General features: G+C 43.3%; 1 non-coding gene across 1 annotated transcript; it reads right to left on the reverse strand.

Moving 5' to 3' along the window:
• Positions 1-17059: 17059 nt before the first annotated feature.
• Positions 17060-17166, reverse strand: LOC115065175. The gene has a single exon (XR_003844965.1). It is a non-coding gene; the product is annotated as a U6 spliceosomal RNA (small nuclear RNA).
• Between the last annotated feature and the right edge of the window lie 486 nt (positions 17167-17652).

The raw sequence follows: 17652 nt of genomic DNA on the forward strand, positions 1-17652 counted from the left end.
ACAGCTGGATCTTGTGGAGGCATTTCCCCAACTGAAGCTCCTTTCTCTGTGATAACTCCAGCCTGTGTCAAGTTGACACAAAATTAGCCAGTACAAACTCCATTGACTAAATGTTGATATTTGTATATATGGAGGAGGGAGAGGAGGAGAGGAAGAGGAAAGGGAAGAGGAAAAGGAAGAGGAAGAAGGGAAGGAGGAGAGTGAAAGAGCAGGCAAGGACGGTTTTATGGTCAAATAAAACCACGGCATAATAAAAGGGTTCCTAAAATGTGAGGATTTCTGGGACATTTAATATTAACACGAATATTATTTATAATATAAATAATATTCCTTTATTATTCGAAACCCAGGGGCTGGTGCTATAGCTCGGCAGTGAGCCAGGCACGAGGTTTGATTCCCAGCCACAAACAGTAACCAAAACTACCACAGCAAAAGGCCACTGCAGCAAACAAGGAGTTCTCTGTGTTTCTATCTTTCTGTGACCATAGGTTTCCATTGAAATAGAATTTCAGCGGGGCGGGGTTGCTTTGCTGTCTGTCCTGCTAAAGTAGAATGTCTTCTCTGTCTCTTAATCTTGCCTTAAGGCCGTATGCACATGCATTAAAGATGCTTTTAAAGCTCCTCACAAGAGATTCCAAAGCAATAGCCTTCCATTTAATAAGACATCGGACCGTTTGCTTGATATGGAATAGCTTGGCTTAGCTTAATATGAGGAATCAATTAATCCCAGGTCATTGTCAAAGCAGAGACAATCGTCTGCACTTCAGAAATTAAAATGAAGATGATGATGGTGGTGGTGGTGATGGTGGTGATGATGATACCAGCAGCCATCTCTGCTTGTCATGATCATTTTTGTGTGGATATAGAATGACTTGACAGGGTGTGTGTGTACTACTATGCAATAGAAGGATGGAATACTCCCTCAAGAGGCCAGGTTTTTTTCTCTGTAGTTTGGTCACAAGTTGTGATAGTTCAAATTGTCAACTCAGATAACCTAGAATCTGGGAAAAGTGTCTTATCTTTATGAGGAATTATCTAAATCACCTTGGCCTGGGGGCATGTCTCTGCATGACTCTTCTGATTAGTCTGCAGCGGGCGGTACATCCCTGGCTGGGGCCTTGGACTGTGAGAGAGGAGAGAAAGCTGAGTTCTAAGCGTTTCTCTCTGCTCATGGATGCAAATGTGTTGTGACCAGTGCCTGTGGATTTGACTGTCTTGCATTGATGGATCATAAACTGGAATTCTCAGATAAACGAATCTTTCCTTTCTTCCTTCCCTGCATTGCTTGCTGTTAGAATGATTTAATCACAGAAACGAAACTTGAACATTGGTATTTTTTTCCAATTTGTCGTCCGATCTATGATTCTGTTTTGTAGGCAGTGGTAATTTTGGAAAAGGGTGAAGAGCTAGCCGTGAAGGGCAGAAACCCATCTGAGGATAGTGTTCTGAACGGGTGACATTTCTTTGTTCCCCTCTATAAATGAGAGATGAAGTCTTTGATCCATATGCAGGTTCTATTGCATGAAGTCTTCAAGTCCTCAAATACCTCTGCCTTTGTAGAGGGTGTAAGTGTTTCTTATCATCCAAAATGGAAGTACACATGATTCAGGCCAGCAAAGGAAGAAGGTGGAGGAAATTGGGCCAGCCATCTTGACAGCTGCTGCAGGATCCTTCTAGTTATAGGGTAATGGTGGCTTCAATAGGTGTGGCCCTCATAGAGTCTATGGGGATGTCTTAGGATTTTACTGCTGTGAACAGACACCATGACCAAAGTAAGTCTTACAAAGGACATCATTTAATTGGGGCTGGCTTACAGGTCCAGAGGTTCAGTCCATTATCATCAAGGCAGGAACATGGCAGTATCTAGGCAGGCATGGGGCAGGAGGAGCTGAGAGTTCTACATCTTCATCTGAAGGCTGCTAGCAGAAGACTGACTTCCAGGCAGCTAGGATGAGGGTCTTAAAGTCCAGATTCACAGTGACACACCTACTCCAACAAGGTCACACCTTCTAATAGTGCCACTGCCAAGGAAATACAAACATATACACTGCAGGGCAGGGTGTCCCTGTGTTGGTTTGAATATGTATGGCTCCCATAGAGTCAAGTGTTTGAATGCTTGACTTACAGAAAGTAGTATTAGTAGGAAGTGTGGCCTGGTTGGAGTAGTGTGGCCTCTTGGGAGGAAGTGAGTCACTGTGGGAGGGGCTTCTTCTGCCTATGGATCAAGATGCAGAACTCTTAGCTCCTTCTCCAGCACCGTGTCTGCCTGGATACTGTCATGCTTCCTTCCATGATGATAATGGACTAAACCTCTAAAGCTATAAGCCAGCCCCAATTAAATGCTTTCCTTTATGTGAGTTGCCACGGTCATGGTGTCTCTCCACAGCAACAAAACCCTAAGAGCATGGTTTTTATAGTTAATATGATTTGTCAATTTCACTGAGATACAAGGTACACATTTTATTTGGTCAAATTACATTTTATAACATGTCTTTAAGAGTATAGGGAGGTAGACAAGGTGCCCACCCTAATGTGGTTGGGTCTCATCCAGTCAACCAAAGAGTTGAGTAAAACAAAGGTAGCCTTTTCATCTGTGTGGCAGAACACTACCAGCAACTGTTCACGACATTCTAAAATAGTGCCAATTTCTGGGGATCAAATGCTTAAGTAGGAGTCTGTGGCAGACATTCCACATTCAAACTTCAACTCTGTGGATCTGTCTGGTTGACTATCTCTCTCTCTCTCTCTCTCTCTCTCTCTCTCTCTCTCTCTCTCTCTGTGTGTGTGTGTGTGTGTGTGTGTGNGAGAGAGAGAGAGAGAGAGAGAGAGAGAGAGAGAGAGAGAGAGAGAGGGATTTCATGCCCTTCAGAGTAGCCATGCATCAGCTGTGATACTGGTAGCCTCCCTCACTTGAGGAGATGGTTGAAGCCACCACCCCAGCAGCCTGCGCCTCCTTCTATCACAGCAGGTAGCAGCCTCAACCTCTGATTCAATATCGACATTCATGAATCCATCATTCAAACCCAGACTCCCTCATTTTTACTATCCAAGGTATTTAAAGTACAAACATCACTACAAACATAAAATATTGTCACTGGTGCACTGAAATAACTGTCTGTAGAATGGAACTATGTTATTTGATCTTACTTCAGCCTGAGGTGAAATCACCTGCCGCCTTTGAGCATCAGGTAATAAAGGCCCACGTTCTTCACTCCTTTTATCATCAGTAGTTTGTCAGAGGTGGGGAACGGCATTAGTGCCGGGCCACTCCATTCCTAGACTGGAGATTTGGAAGGCATTTCTCTAGATAGTGGCAGGTGATACTATTCCTCGGTCTGGGAAGCAGCTCTCTCTGCTCTTGTAACAAGGGGAAATAGGTACTCAGATTCTCATGTCTGCACAAGGGCAAACGGCACCCGGCTGCTGCTGGCGGCTTCCTACTGCTGCTGGCTTTTCCTCCTACAACAGGGAGGACGGGGAGACTGAGACCTCAGGTTGCTTTGCAATTAGTAGGTCATCAGACTCACTATGAGATGGAAGGCTGAATAAACTTCCAGGGCCCAGTGCACCACACACACACACACACACACACACACACACACAGACTCACAGACAGACAGACAGACAGACACACACACATTTGGATCATGTGTTTAAAACATTATTATTATTAAAGCATTGGAAGAAGTCACCACAGATGGAGACGTCTGAGTCAAAAAGGATTTGTCAGCCAAATTAAAAATTGTTCTTCTGATCAAAATGGCTTCTGGTGGCTTTGCTTTCAGGGAGACTGCATTAGAGTTCTCCAGTCGGTAAGCCAATAGGACGTGTGTGTGTGTGTGTGTGTGTGTGTGTGTGTTTGTCTGTGTGCATGTGTGTGTGTAAAGCTACAATGTATCTACATCTATATCATCTACTCTATCTATCTCTATCATCAATGTGTGTGACATAGGTAAGCTTGTGGAAGGGATTCTGCCTGTAGATTATGAAAACACTCAGGCCCTGCAGTGGGCAGAGTGCGTCAGTGAGCTTGGGACCAAGGGGATACGAGACATGTCATCCTGTCCACAGTCAGGAGGGTCGGGACTCAGGGGTTACCCATGGCTCCTACAGAGGCAGCAAGGAGGGAGACTCTCTACATCCTCAGAGATTAGTCAGCATTTTTTTGTTTCGGAACGGCCTACCCACCCTACCCAGGGGACACTGCTTCATGTGAAAGCAGCCCTGCCCTTCATAGAAACATCCAGAATACCGTTTGAACATCAAGCCCGCACACAGAATTAACCACTGTAGACACTCTCTTGTCACAAAGTCTTCTGAGCACTCAACATTCTTGGCTTCATAGGTCAAAAGGAAAAGTACCTTAGACCAATTAAATAGAGCACAGCAGAACAAAAGTCAGCTAATTCACAAACTGGGGAGCAGTAGGCACAGTCACCGCAGGTTCTGAGCACACTCCCAACCATGTGATCTCATAGCAGTTACAGGAAGCCTGTCATAGAAACAACTTGATTGGCGAAAGCTTAGCCAATCCCACAATTGGTTACAGCCTAACCAGCTAATTGTTTATACCTTCATTAGTTAATTGACAACTGGGCGTCTAGAAGCCAAATAAAGTCTAGTTGCTGTGAATAGATTCTATATTGATCAACTTGACTGGGTTCTAGGTAAGCCTCCAGTCCAAGCTCTGTAAAATTCTGCTCAACGTGTAGTACAGAAAGCAGCCACTGTTCATGACTTGTTTAATTTCATCACTTGGCCATAACTAAACACTAATTATATCAAAATTTAATTAGGTTTCACTACATGTAAATTCTTGCGCGGGTAGCTTCGTGGGTGCTGGCTTTGTACTGGGCACCGGTCAGTATTGCAAAAGTCAGCAAGGATGGCTGGCTCCTATCAAGGATGTTACCTAAGAAGTGCAGTTAAGTGGGTTTTCATTTGAGAACATCTTCCTGGGTGTGCTTTCGTTCTCTCGTGACTGCACTTTTAGAGTGGAAACCTACAAATGGCATGGTCAGCCAGCGTTTTGTTGTGGCTCTGTGATACAGGAAACGTAGAACAGGAGGGGAGTAGTGATCAGGATGTCAGAGAGCGGCAGTAGGGTCAGCTGCAGGTCCTTGGCAACAGGAGGGGAGAGAGAAAAGAAAAACGAGAACCCCAGGTACACCAAGGCAGCGAGGGGGGAAGAATGGAGAGAGGCACGGTGGGGAAAGACACCCGGTTTTATCTGGCTCTACATCCATGAAGGTAAGAGAGCAACCAGGCAGCCCAGTGCTCAGAGAAGGAAGGTACAGTAAGAACAACAGTTATTGTTCTTGAAGTGCTTGAAGAAAACAAGAAGCAAGGACTTGAGACTTCTAAGTCAGCGGGGACCGGGGCCAACTTGGACTGAGAGGAAGCTGAATGAATCAATCCTCATTGTCTGGTTGTTTCATGGTGAGCGTTCATCCCTGCCGTACACTCTGCCGTTTCTCTGGTTAAATGGCCGTGAGTTATTACGTCTCAACCTGATGATATTTCTGTACTGAAAAGACTGGAGTTGCTGGCTTTCCCCCGCACCCTCGTCACCTTGTGTTTTGGAAGCCCACACAGTGACGGCGCTCTGACCTATCTGCATTCCTGAACGAGCTGAGAGCAACTTGTCATGTTTTATCTTCAGAACCAACCCAGTACCTGGCAGCCGGTCAGACTTCATTAACTATTTCTCAACTCGAAGGGGTGAAAGAAGGATGAACGGGGATCCCATTTCTGCGTTCCTAACAACACTGAAGTCAGCGTTGTGGGAATTTGGTGCGTGAGACAGAAGCGGTGACGAAACAAGAGTCGGACACTGTTCCTGGCCTCAGAGAGACTGGAGTAGATAATATTTACAAAGCATGAGACCACACAAGACAAGTTGCCTAACACCATGCCACAGCGAAGGGCGACAACAAGGATAGATTGTGCAAATAAAAATACAGAGTGCCAAATGAAAGTTAAATTTAAGTAAGAACATACTATCTCGTGGAATGTTGGAGACAGATTCATCAAACACATCTTCCACAGCTTATTGGAATTTACATTTGACTGGACCACCTATTATTTTACCATTCCTAAAGGGAAGGAGATGGGCTACAAGACAGTACTTCTGTTCTTTTCTTCCCCACCCACCCCCCTTTCAGGGAAGGATGGAATAATGGTGAGGAGTTGGCCACTCGATGGAGACAGACTTGCAAAGGTCCCAGGATGAAATGTAAGGAAGGGTAGTTCTGGGGGGAAAATCCCTGTGTGACAAGTGCCCAGAATGGCACATTCAGAGACTGGCTGACGTTTGGCTCAACAAGTACATGAAAGTGGATAAGAAATGAAGCTGAATGGTCAGGCAGGACCTGTGCCTCCTACATTGCAGTCTCAGCCTCCTGACGACAACTACACACGCCCCTTCGATGCCCTGCATGGACAGGCAGAACGGGATCCTTCTCCCTGGGCAAATCGTTTATCCTTACTTAATTAGACTTGAACATTAGTCCGTCTTTGTAAACAGCAAACAGGAAGGACCAGGAACATTTTGCAAGCTTCATGCATTGCTCAATGTGTGTGTGTGTGTGTGTGTGTGTGTGTGTGTGTGTGTTTAAACAATGGTGTCAAGACAGCAAAGCTGAGGAAACAGTGAATTCTAATGGCAGCTTCACCCATGAAGACATGACTGACTGTGTGAGCGAGCTGAACTCTTGGGGTACTTAGCACTTCACCCCTGCCCGTTCTATAGTAAATAGATAATGACGAGAGCGTGTGCTCACACTGGATACTTGTGTGGAAGTGCCCTTACGTAACATGTGCCACGCACTGTGAAAAGTATAAAGCAAATATAACGCAATAGTTACAAAAGCTTGCTGATGATTCAAAGAACAGGAAATGGTTAAATAACTTTCATTAATCATTTGTGATATTCCAGATATCAGCATGGTCTTACTTTGGGTTTTCACAACAATATTATAATGTCATTATATATACATTATAAGATAACACTATAACCTTTTTAATGCACTTCCTGTTGAGACTCATGGTCTTGAATTAATTAATTATTTTTATTAGATATTTTCTTCATTTACATTTCAAATGCTATCCCCAAAGCCACCTGTACCCTCCCCCAACCCTGCTCCCCAACCCACCCACTCCCACTTCCTGGCCTTGGCATTCCCCTGTACTGGGACATATGATCTTCACAATATCAAGGGCCTCTCCTCCCATTGATGGCCAATTAGGTCATCCTCTGCTACATATGCAACACAGCTCTGGGAGCTACTGGTTAGTTTATATTGTTGTTCCTCCTATATGTATAATGTCTTAAAATAATGATTTGTAATACTGCAATTAGTTATTTTGGAATCCAAGTATGACTTGGTTCCACATCTACATTGCTCCCAAAATACCACTTTTTTTTTTTTTTTTTTTTTTTTATAGTTTCAGATAATGTCAGTGATTGAGTACTGTGGCAGATATACTAGGAACAGGCAGAAGGATGTGTAAGCTTCTGTCTTATAGATATATAGGATACATAGGATACATAGGATAGCTTTGCAGGGAGGAGATGTCTGTGGTGTGTTGTCTGGATTATCTCGTCATCTGATCACCTTAATAACAGACACCACAGGAACAGTTCTTGTGAGTGCGTGACTATCAGGTAGGAGAGATGGCTCAGTGTTTAACTCCTGCTGCTCTTCAAGATGATCCCAGTCTGGTTCTCAGTGCCCACATCAGATGCCTCACAAAGCTCTGTAACTCCTGCTCCGAGGGCATTCGTGTGCACATGTCATGTACACAAGTCACACACACACACACACAGACACACAAACACACGCAACTTTTAAAAATATTTTCAAAGGAAATATTAACATGTCAACAATCAACTAAATCATTAATAATTTTATAATTAATAAAGAATTAAAATAGACATGTTATCATATCCTAATTAACTATCAAAAGGTTCCCACCATCCATGATCAAGTGTTCCACACTGAATGCGCAGGCAGAATTCCATTTTCTTCCTATTCAACATTCTCCAGAATCATGAGTTATGCCACTAAATAATGATCATTTAGAATCATCAGCTATTCGTAAAATTATAACTTGGTGTCTTTCTTGACGGAAATACCACACGTTTAAAGACAAGTGATTTAATTTTCATTATAGCTGACATCAGGGCTAATTAAATTCTTCCTGTATAATTATTTCAGCTGTATAAAATATTCCATAACTAGAATGACATTATAGCTATAAAATGTTAATTTATGTAATTATATAAGATTTAAAATTAAAAACAAAGGCTCAACATTTTAGCAACTTGTTCCCTAGGGAAAAGTTGCTGGACCATTCCTTTTCTGTGGTTTTAAAAGCACAACTGTAATGGTAACGTTTGAAACAAAATGGACTTTTCAGATTGTTATTTTCTCAGTGTAGAGCAAAGTCTTTGTTTTGAATACTCTTGTGTGATGAGCTGATGTTACTGGCTTCCTTTAGGCGAAGTCTAACCTCTGAAGTCCCTTTACCAGGTGGTCTCATGGCTTACCTATTTCCCCTGAGACACTTAGAAGCGTTGGTATTGCTTTCCTTGTGTAGGAAAATGTTCCTAGCAATGGCAGGGTATAGTCCTTTACCCCATAGCCTTAGTCACTTATCTGCGACTGACAGAGGCTCTGATAATGACTTCACAGGCTCTGGAAGGAGGAGGATGCTTTAGCCTTGGAGAGAAAGGGAATATTTCTCAAGTGAACCTTGTAAGTGTGATGGCTATTTAGGTCAAGGGTGTACACACTTTTGACCTTGTGATGTAATGTTGTCATCTAATTGTTGGGCCACATTCGTCCCTGTCCTGGGACACACACGGACTGCAGGCCACAGGCTGGGTATTCCTGATATGAAAAAGCCAGTTTCTATTTATACATAGAAATTATTTATATTATAATCAAGTTCCCTAATTCATTTATATGTTTATTTTTAATTTTTAAAAATTGCTATTTATTTGTTGTTGAGTGAGTGTGCCCTCTACACGGATCTCTGTACATGCCACTGTGCGCCTGAGTGGCAGAGGCCAAGAGGGCATCGGATTCCCCGTAACTAGAGCTGCAGACAGTTGGGAGGCACCAGGTGGGTGACAGGAATTGAATTCAGGTTCTTTTCACAGGAACCGTAGTCCCAACTACTGAGCTACCTCTCCATCCCGATTTGTATATATAAAGGGTTGAAAATAACCTAGCAGGAGTAATTAATTTTAGATAGCTCATACAGATTATTTGGTAAATTTGGAAATCTTTTCCTTCTCCTTTTTTTGAGATAGTATCTCACTATGTAATCCAAGCTGGCTTTGAACCCACAGACTTATTTTTCTTTTGTGTGCATGCGAGTGTGTGTGTGTGTGTGTGTGTGTGTGTGTGGTGTGTGTGTGCATGTGCAAGTGTGCATGTGGTATCAGTTGATCTGCTCCGTCAGTCTCTGCATAACTTCCTGAACAGTGTCTGCTAGCATACTAAGCTCCGCCCCACAGTTTCCTGGCAATAGCTAGGTATGCCTGACACTATAAAAGGGGGCTTCTTGCCCCCTCTTCACTCTCTTGCTTTCTCTTTCTCTGCTTCCCTTCCCTCCTTTCTCCCCATTCTCTCCCTCCTCTCTCTCCACATGGTCATGGCCTCTACCCTCCCCCTCCCCCCACCTTTCTCTGCCTCTACTATCTTCTTGATTCCCCTCCCCATGCCCTAAATAAATTCTATTCTATACTAAACCATCCTGTGACTGATGCCTCAGCATGGGCCAGCCAAGGCACCCCCTCCCCCCATGCCTGACTACACCTCCATAGGTCATACCCCTACCTTATCTTTTTATAAATGCATCAGTGTCTCTTACCGAACCAGAAGCTAGGAGGGTGGTCAGCAACCACCAGTGATCCTCAACCCAGCACAGGGGTTCCACACCTGCACGTGGCCAGACCCAGGTTTTTATGTGGGTGCTGGGATGTAAACTTGGGCAAATCTACATCCGTGTGCAGCAAACATTGCCTGACAAGCCAGCTCCTCCCCTTCCCATTTGTAGTGTACCTTTCTCCACAGGATAATCTCGGTGCATCTGATATTCATGCCACATGGTGAATAAGACAGAAATTAATTAACAGATAAATTTTGATGTTAGACTGTGTAGGTGCAGAACCCAAGTTCCTCTTTATATTTCAGAGTATTTTTACTTGGTCAGACGCCAACCAGAAAACAACAGAAATTTAATAGCATACGGGTATACCTTTAACATTAGTATACCAGCATATTAGTATATTAGTATAATAGCAACAGTATACCTTATGTATGCATGAGGATACTCACAGAAACTCAAGGATGTGGCCTTGAACTCATGTTTAGCTGTAATCTGTCACAGAAACAGAATGCAAAGGTGAGTTCCATGTGAAACTGGTGCCTCTTCACCTATAAGAAGTTACGGTGTCTTCTTGCGCTGTGTCTGATTGCTCTCTCTGGGATTCCAGACCTTCCGCTCCTCACTATCTGCTCTTCTGAAGGGAAATGGAAGATCTGGGGCAGAGGGAAGATGCGTGTGGGGTGTGGGGAGGAGCAGAGGCTGTGGCCAGGATGTGTTGTATGAAAGAAAAAGAAAGAAAAAAAGTTCTGTAGATTTAGCTATTCTTTTCCGGTGCTAAAATAAAGATTTCTCACTGGCACTAAATCTGCAATGGAGATGATGAAGACAATGATGATGACGACGACGACGACGACGACGACGACAAGGACGATGACAATTTTAACTAAAAAAAAAAAAAAAAAATCCATGCAATATATTCTCATCACGTCTTTTTGTTCTCCCAGTCCTTCCAAGATCCTCCCCACCTCACTACCCACACAACTATATACTCTTTCTCTCTGTCTGTAAAAAACAAACAACCAAAAGACCTATATTTGTGTGTGTGTGTGTGTGTGTGTGTGTGTGTGTGTGTGTGTGTGTATGTATGTATGTATGTATGTATGTATGTGTTTTGGTATCCGCTAGGTCAGAGATACTCAGAGTAAGAAATTCCTACAATTAAAAAGCACATTAAGGGGCCCAAGTTGGTCGGAAGAAAGACACACAAGCACCCGCCCTGGCCCCGTTTGGGTACCACTAGGAGAGGCAAATGCGTGCTAGAGATGGGAAAGACAGAGTACGGTGGAGAGGCGGGGGAGAAAGGGAAGCCAAGCAGTACCTGCCCTGTGGAGGGAAACCAGAGACGCCACAGTGTTGTGAAATAGTTGCTATCTATGATGAACCTATGCAATCTCCCAAGGCCCCGGTGATGCTGGTGTCCAAGCTGCTGCCAAAGGCCATTTCTGGGTCTGTGGTCCTACCACAGCTGAGGGCTGTGCTAACGTGCTGGCACCAAAGGCCATCCGGATGTCAGTGGTCTAGGTTGCCACCTGCGACCCTGTGAATGTCTGAAGGCGGTGCTGCTGCTGGGGTCCTATCATAGCCAGGGTCTGTGTTTGAGGCCTGTGCCACCACCAAAGGCCACGAAGATGTGTCTGGTCTGGGCTGCTGCCCGAGGCCGGGTTGATGCCCAAGGACTGTGCTGAGCTGAGGGGGGGGGGCACCCCGCACCTGCCACGTGGTGGTGTGGGTGTGAGAGACATGCCTCCCTTACTGTCCCACCTATGGCAGGATGAACTGGCCCAGAGGCATCAGTATGGGAAAGCTGGCCCCACACCTCCTGTCGTGAGGTGGCATAGTCAAGGGGGAGAGATGTCCCCTAATTCCTTCCCTCCAGCTCTTCACTGCCTGCTGCAAGTGGGAGAGCTGGCCCCACTCCTCACTGGCTACAGCATTCAGGAGAGCAGCCCTGGCCTCACCTGGACAGCACAGTAGAGCTGACCTTGGTGGTGGGGGCACGGAAGAGTCAGCCCAGATGCTGTGAGAGCAAGAGATCTGGCCGGCTCTTTGGGCAAGGTGAGCGAGCAGACCCATTAGCGCAGGCGCAGGAGGGCTGGCAGGCCGACTAACTCACCTTCTAGCCAGGCCCAGATCCAGGACCCTGGATTGGCCCAACTTAACATCTACCCCATCTATGGACGGCTGGAGCACACAAAGGGGCTGGTCCTGCAGATCCAAAGCTCTAAGATCTCCATGACACAGGACAGCAACAGGATAACAGAAAAGAGTTCTGGTGAGGTTTCGTTATTGATAGTGTAGCAGAAACCAGAGGCCTTGAACCAGACCAGTGACCCACTGCAATGAACATTCGTAAGTAAAGCTGCTTTTGCAAAAGATATATACTGTGTGACACACTGTGACACGCCACAGCTTCCACGATGAGATTTTTGTTGTTGATGATTATTTTTTAAATATTTATCTATTTATATTTTTGTTTTCTCTTGAGGGAAGTTGTAAGGGCAGAGGGTGGACATGAAGAGACGCGGGGGTGGGGGTTGAATGGGATTGGGATGCGTGGCTTGAAATTCACAGAGAATCAATAAAAAGTAAAAAAAAGAAGTTCCAATTAATTTTAGACAATAAATAATCCTTCAAGAGCATTGCATGAACCATAATTTGATACAAAACATGAATATTCCACTTTCCATATGTGTACCAATATATAACACAGTACTAAGAGAAATAAGAAAGTCATTTACTCCAAACCAATCAAGAGAGACCATGACCCAGGAACATGGATCCAAATTGCCGTGAATGACGTACTTCACTGTGGAAGAGGTTACATGAGCCTGCACAGTCACAGAAAAAGAGAAGTCATAAATCAGTATGCTACATCGAGGTGGGAAAGTTTGTTCTGTAAGTGTCAGACGTCAAAACACACCTAGCTGTGCGGTGGCTGAAGGAGGGATGTCTGCTGCCAAGCTCTGTGGTAACTGCCTAGTTGTTACAATAATGTCAGAGAAATACAAACTCGAAGGTAACTGACCACTGAAGGGCACACGGTGGCCCAAGATGATGATAAAACACGGTCTACAAATGTCAGCTCTCCACCACCGTAATCGTCTACAGTTAGGGTCAACAGCCTGCAGAATCCTTAATACAGACAGAGCTGTTTCATAGAACTCAATTTGTCTGTGGGCCATGAGGTCAGTTGTAAGCCGTCTGAGTCTAGGTGAGGTTTACAGTGACTAGAAATGTCTTCGTAATTCACACACACCCCTCCATAATTACAATGATAAACAGTGATAAAAGGCACAATATTAATAGCCTGAGTCTCTTGGGTCCCCTCATAGGTGCCCACACTGTAGTAGGTGTTCCATACAAAAGTGTGGCTTTCCATAGACCCACACACTCTGCTTATGAGACAGCAGTTCACGATGTCCTTACTCTCTGCACTTCTTTCAATAAAGAGCTTCTGTTTTTTCTTTTTTAAAAAAGTATTTTATTTATTTATTATCCAGCCACTGACCCCCCAGTCCTTTTTAATTATTTTATTTATTTACTACTGACCCGTTGCAGCTCCTCCCAGTCCCACCCCCTCCCACAATTCCTCATCCCATTCCTCCTCCACCTTGCCTCCGAGAGGGTGAGAGGGTGTGCCTCCCCACCAGACCTCCCCCTTCCGTGGGGCCTCAAGTCTCTAGAGGATTAGGCACATCTTCGTCCACTGAGGCCAGACCAGGCAGTCCTCTGCTACATATGTGCCAGAGCCTCAGACCAGCTCTTGTATGCCTCTGGGTTGGTGTCACAGTCTCTTGGACCTCCCAGGGGTTTGGGTTAGTTGAGACTGCTGGTTTTCCTATGGGGTTGCCCTCCCCTTCAGCTTCTTCAGTCCTTCCCCCTAATTCAACCATAGCAGTTTCCCACTCAACTCAGTGGGGTCACTTATGCATACTACCATGTCATCTGCAAATAGTGATACTTTGACTTCTTCTTTTCCAATTTGCATCTCCCCAGTCTCTTGTTGTCTTATTGCTCTGGCTAGAACTTTGAGGACTGTATTGAATAGGTAAGGAGAGAGTGGGCAGCCTTGTCTTGTTCCTGATAGTAGTGGGACTGCTTCAAGTTTCTCTCCACTTAATTTGATATTGGCTGCTGGTTTGCTGTACATTGCTTTTATTATGTTCAGGGAAGGGCCTTGCATACCTGATATCTCCAATACTTTTAACATGAAGGGGTGTTGGATTTTGTCAAAGGCTTTTTTAGCACCTAATGAGATGATCATGTGGTTTGTTTTCATTTGAGTTTGTTTATATAGTGGATTACATTAATGGATTTCCATATAGTGAACCATCCCTGCATCCCAGGGATGTGTTCTTGAATTCAGCTTTTGGGAATTTTATTGAGTATTTGTGCATTGATATTCATAAGTGAAATTTGTATGAAGTTCTTTGTTGGGTCTTTGTTGTGTGGACTAGGTGTCAGAGTAACTGTGGCTTCCTAAAATAAATTAGGTAGTGTTCCTTCTGTTTCTATTTTATGGAATAGTTTGAGGAATATTGATATTAGCTGTTCTTTGAAGGTCTAGTAGAATTCTGCACTAAAACCAACAGGCCCTGGGCTTTTATGGTTGGAAGGTTTTTAAAGGATTGCTTCTATTTCCTTATGGGTTATGGAACTTTTTATATAGTTTACTTGTTCTTGATTTAACTTTTGTATGTGATATCTGTCTAGACAATCATCCATTTCATCTAGATTTTCCAGTTTTGTCAAGTATAGGCTTCCGTTGAAAGATCTGATGATTTTTAAATTTCCTCACTTTCTGTTATGTCTCCCTCTTCATTTCTGATTTTTGTTAATTTTGATACTGTCTCTGTGTCCTTTAGTTAGATGGATAATGGTTTATCTATCTTGTTGATTTTCTCAAAGAACCAGCTTTTGGTTTTGTTGATTCTTTGTATCATTCTCTTTGTTTCTAATCCACTGATTTCTGCCCTGAGTTTGATTATTTCCTGCTGTCTACTCTTGGGTGTGCTTGCCTCTTTTTGTTCTAGAGCTTTCAGGTGTGCTGTTAAGTTGCTAGTGTAGGATCTCTCCAATTTCTTTACAAGGGCACTTAGTGGTATGACTTTTCCTCTTAAGCACTGCTTCCATTGTGTCCTATAAGTTTGTGTATGCTGTGTCTTTGTTTCCATTGAATTCTATAAAATTCAATAAATTTCTTTATTTATTTCTTCCCTGACCAAGTTATTATTGAGTAGAGAGTTTCCATGGGCTTTCTGTTGTTTTTGTTGTTATTGAAGTCTAGCTTCACTCTAGGATAAGATGCATAGAATTCTTCTTGTATCTGTTGAGGCTTGTTTTATGACCAGTTATATGATCAATTTTGGAGAAGGTTACTATGAGGTACTGAGAAGAAGGTGTATTCTTTTGTTTTTGGGTGAAATGTTCTATAGACATCTGTTAAAGCCATTTGGGTCATAACCTGTATTAGTTTCACTGTGTCACTGTTTAGTTTCTGTTTCAATGACCTGTCCATTGGTGAGAGTGGGGTGTTGAAGTCTCTCATTATGCTTGTATGAGGTTCAACGTGCTTTTTGAGCTTTAGTAAAGTTTCTTTTATGAATGTGGGTAACATTGCATTTGGGGCATAGATGATCAGAATTGAGACTTCCTCTTGGTGGATTTTTCTTTTACAAGTATGAAGTGTCCTTCCCCATCCCTTTTGATAACTTTTGGTAAAGTCTATTTTATTGGATACTAGAATGGCTATTCCAGCTTGTTTCTTGGGACCATTTGCTTGGAAAAACTTTGTTCTAGACTTTTACTCTAAGGTAGTGTCTGTCTTTGTTACTGAAGTGTGTTTCTTGTATGCAGCAAAATGCCGGATCCTGCTTGCATATCCTGGCTGTTAGTGTTTCATTAGTGAATTGAGTCCATTGATGTTGAGAGACATTAAAGACCTGTGATTGTTGGTTCCTGTTATTTTTGTTGTTGGAGGTGATATTATATGTGTGTGATTCTCTTCTTTGGGTTTGTTGTGAGATCATTAGTTTCTTATGTATTCTTTGGTGTAGATATCCTCCTTGCATTGGAATTTTCCTTCTAGAATCCTTTGTAGGGCTAGATCGGTAGTTAGATATTGTTTAAATTTGATTTTGTCATGGATTATCTTAGTTTCTTCATCTATGATGATTGAGAGTTTTGCTGGGTATAGTAGCCTGGGCTGGCATTTGTGTTCTCTTAGGGTTTGCATGACATCTGTCCAGGATCTTCTGGTGTGAGAAGTGTGGTGCAATTCTGGTAGGTCTGCCTTTATATGTTATTTGGTCTCTTCCCCTCACCACTTTTAATATTCTTTCTTTGTTCTGTGCATTTAGTGTTTTGATTATTATGTAACTGGAGGATTTTCTTTTCTGTTCCAATCTATTTGGGTATTCTGTAGGCTTCTTGTATGTTTATATTTCTTTAGTTTCTTTCTTTAGTTTGGGGAAGTTTTCTTCTATATTCTGTTGAAGATGTTTTCTGTCCCTTTGAGGTAGAAATCTTCGCTCTATTATACTCCTATTATTCTTAGGTTTGGTCTTTTTATTGTGTCCTGGAATTCCTGGATGTTTTGTGTTAGGAGCTTTTTACACTTTGTATTTTCTTTGACCATTGTGTCAGTATCCTCCTGTATGGTATCTTCTATGTCTGAGATTCTCTCTACTATCTTTTGTATTCTGATGGTGGTGCTTGCATCTGTAGCTCCTGGTCTCTTTTCTAGGTTTTCTATCTTCAGGGTTGCCTCCATTTGTGATTTCTTTATTGTTTCTATTCCATTTTCAAGTCTTGAAAGGCTTTGTTCAATTCCTTCACCTGTTTGTATTTTCTTGTATTTCTTTAAGGGATTTGTTTCCTCTTTAAGGACTTCTATATGTTGTCCTATTTTTTCCTGTATTTCTTTAAGTGAGTTAATTGTATCCTCCTTAAAGGTCTCTATTGTCTTCATGTGATTGTAGGTCAGAATCTTGCTTTTCTGGTGTGTTGGGGTGTCCAGGGCTTGCTGTGGTGGGAGGACTAGGTTCTGATGATGCCAAAATACATTGGCTTCTGTTGCTTATGTTCTTGCACTTGTCACTTACCATCTGGGTTATCTTTGGTGTTGTGTCTCTATCTGGAGCCTGCCTGCTGTGTCCCTAAAAATATGGAATACTTCAGGAATTTGTGTGTTATTCTTACACAGGGGTCATGCTAATCTTCTCTGTATTGTTTGAATTTTAGTATATGTGCTGCCAAAGCAAGCACTTAATAAAGAGCTTTTTTTTTTAAAAAAAAAATGGATATTTTATTTGTTTACATTTTAAATTTTATCCTCTTACCCACTTTCCCCTCTGCAACCCCCCATCCCATCCCCTCTTACCATGCTTCTATGAAGGTGCTCCACCACCCACCCACTCACTCCCATCTCCATGTCCTAGCATTTCTCTACACTGGGGACATCAAGCCTTCACAGGACCAAGGGCCTCCCCTCACATTGATGCCAGATAAGGCCTCTTCAGCTCCTTCAGTCCTTCCCTGACTCCTCCATTGGGGTCCTTGTGCACAGTTCAATGGTTGGCTTCGAGACTTCGAATCTGTATTGTCAGGCTCTGGCAGAGCCTCTCAGGAGACAGCTGTATCAGGGTCCTGCAGCAAGCACTTCTTGGCATCCGAAATACTGTCTGAGTTTGGTGTCTGCATGTGGGATGGATCCCCAGGTGGTGCAAGTTCTGGATGGCCTTTCCCTCAGTC

This window comes from Mus pahari, chromosome 12 (assembly GCF_900095145.1).
Source record: "Mus pahari chromosome 12, PAHARI_EIJ_v1.1, whole genome shotgun sequence".
Classification (NCBI taxonomy): Eukaryota; Metazoa; Chordata; class Mammalia; order Rodentia; family Muridae; genus Mus; species Mus pahari.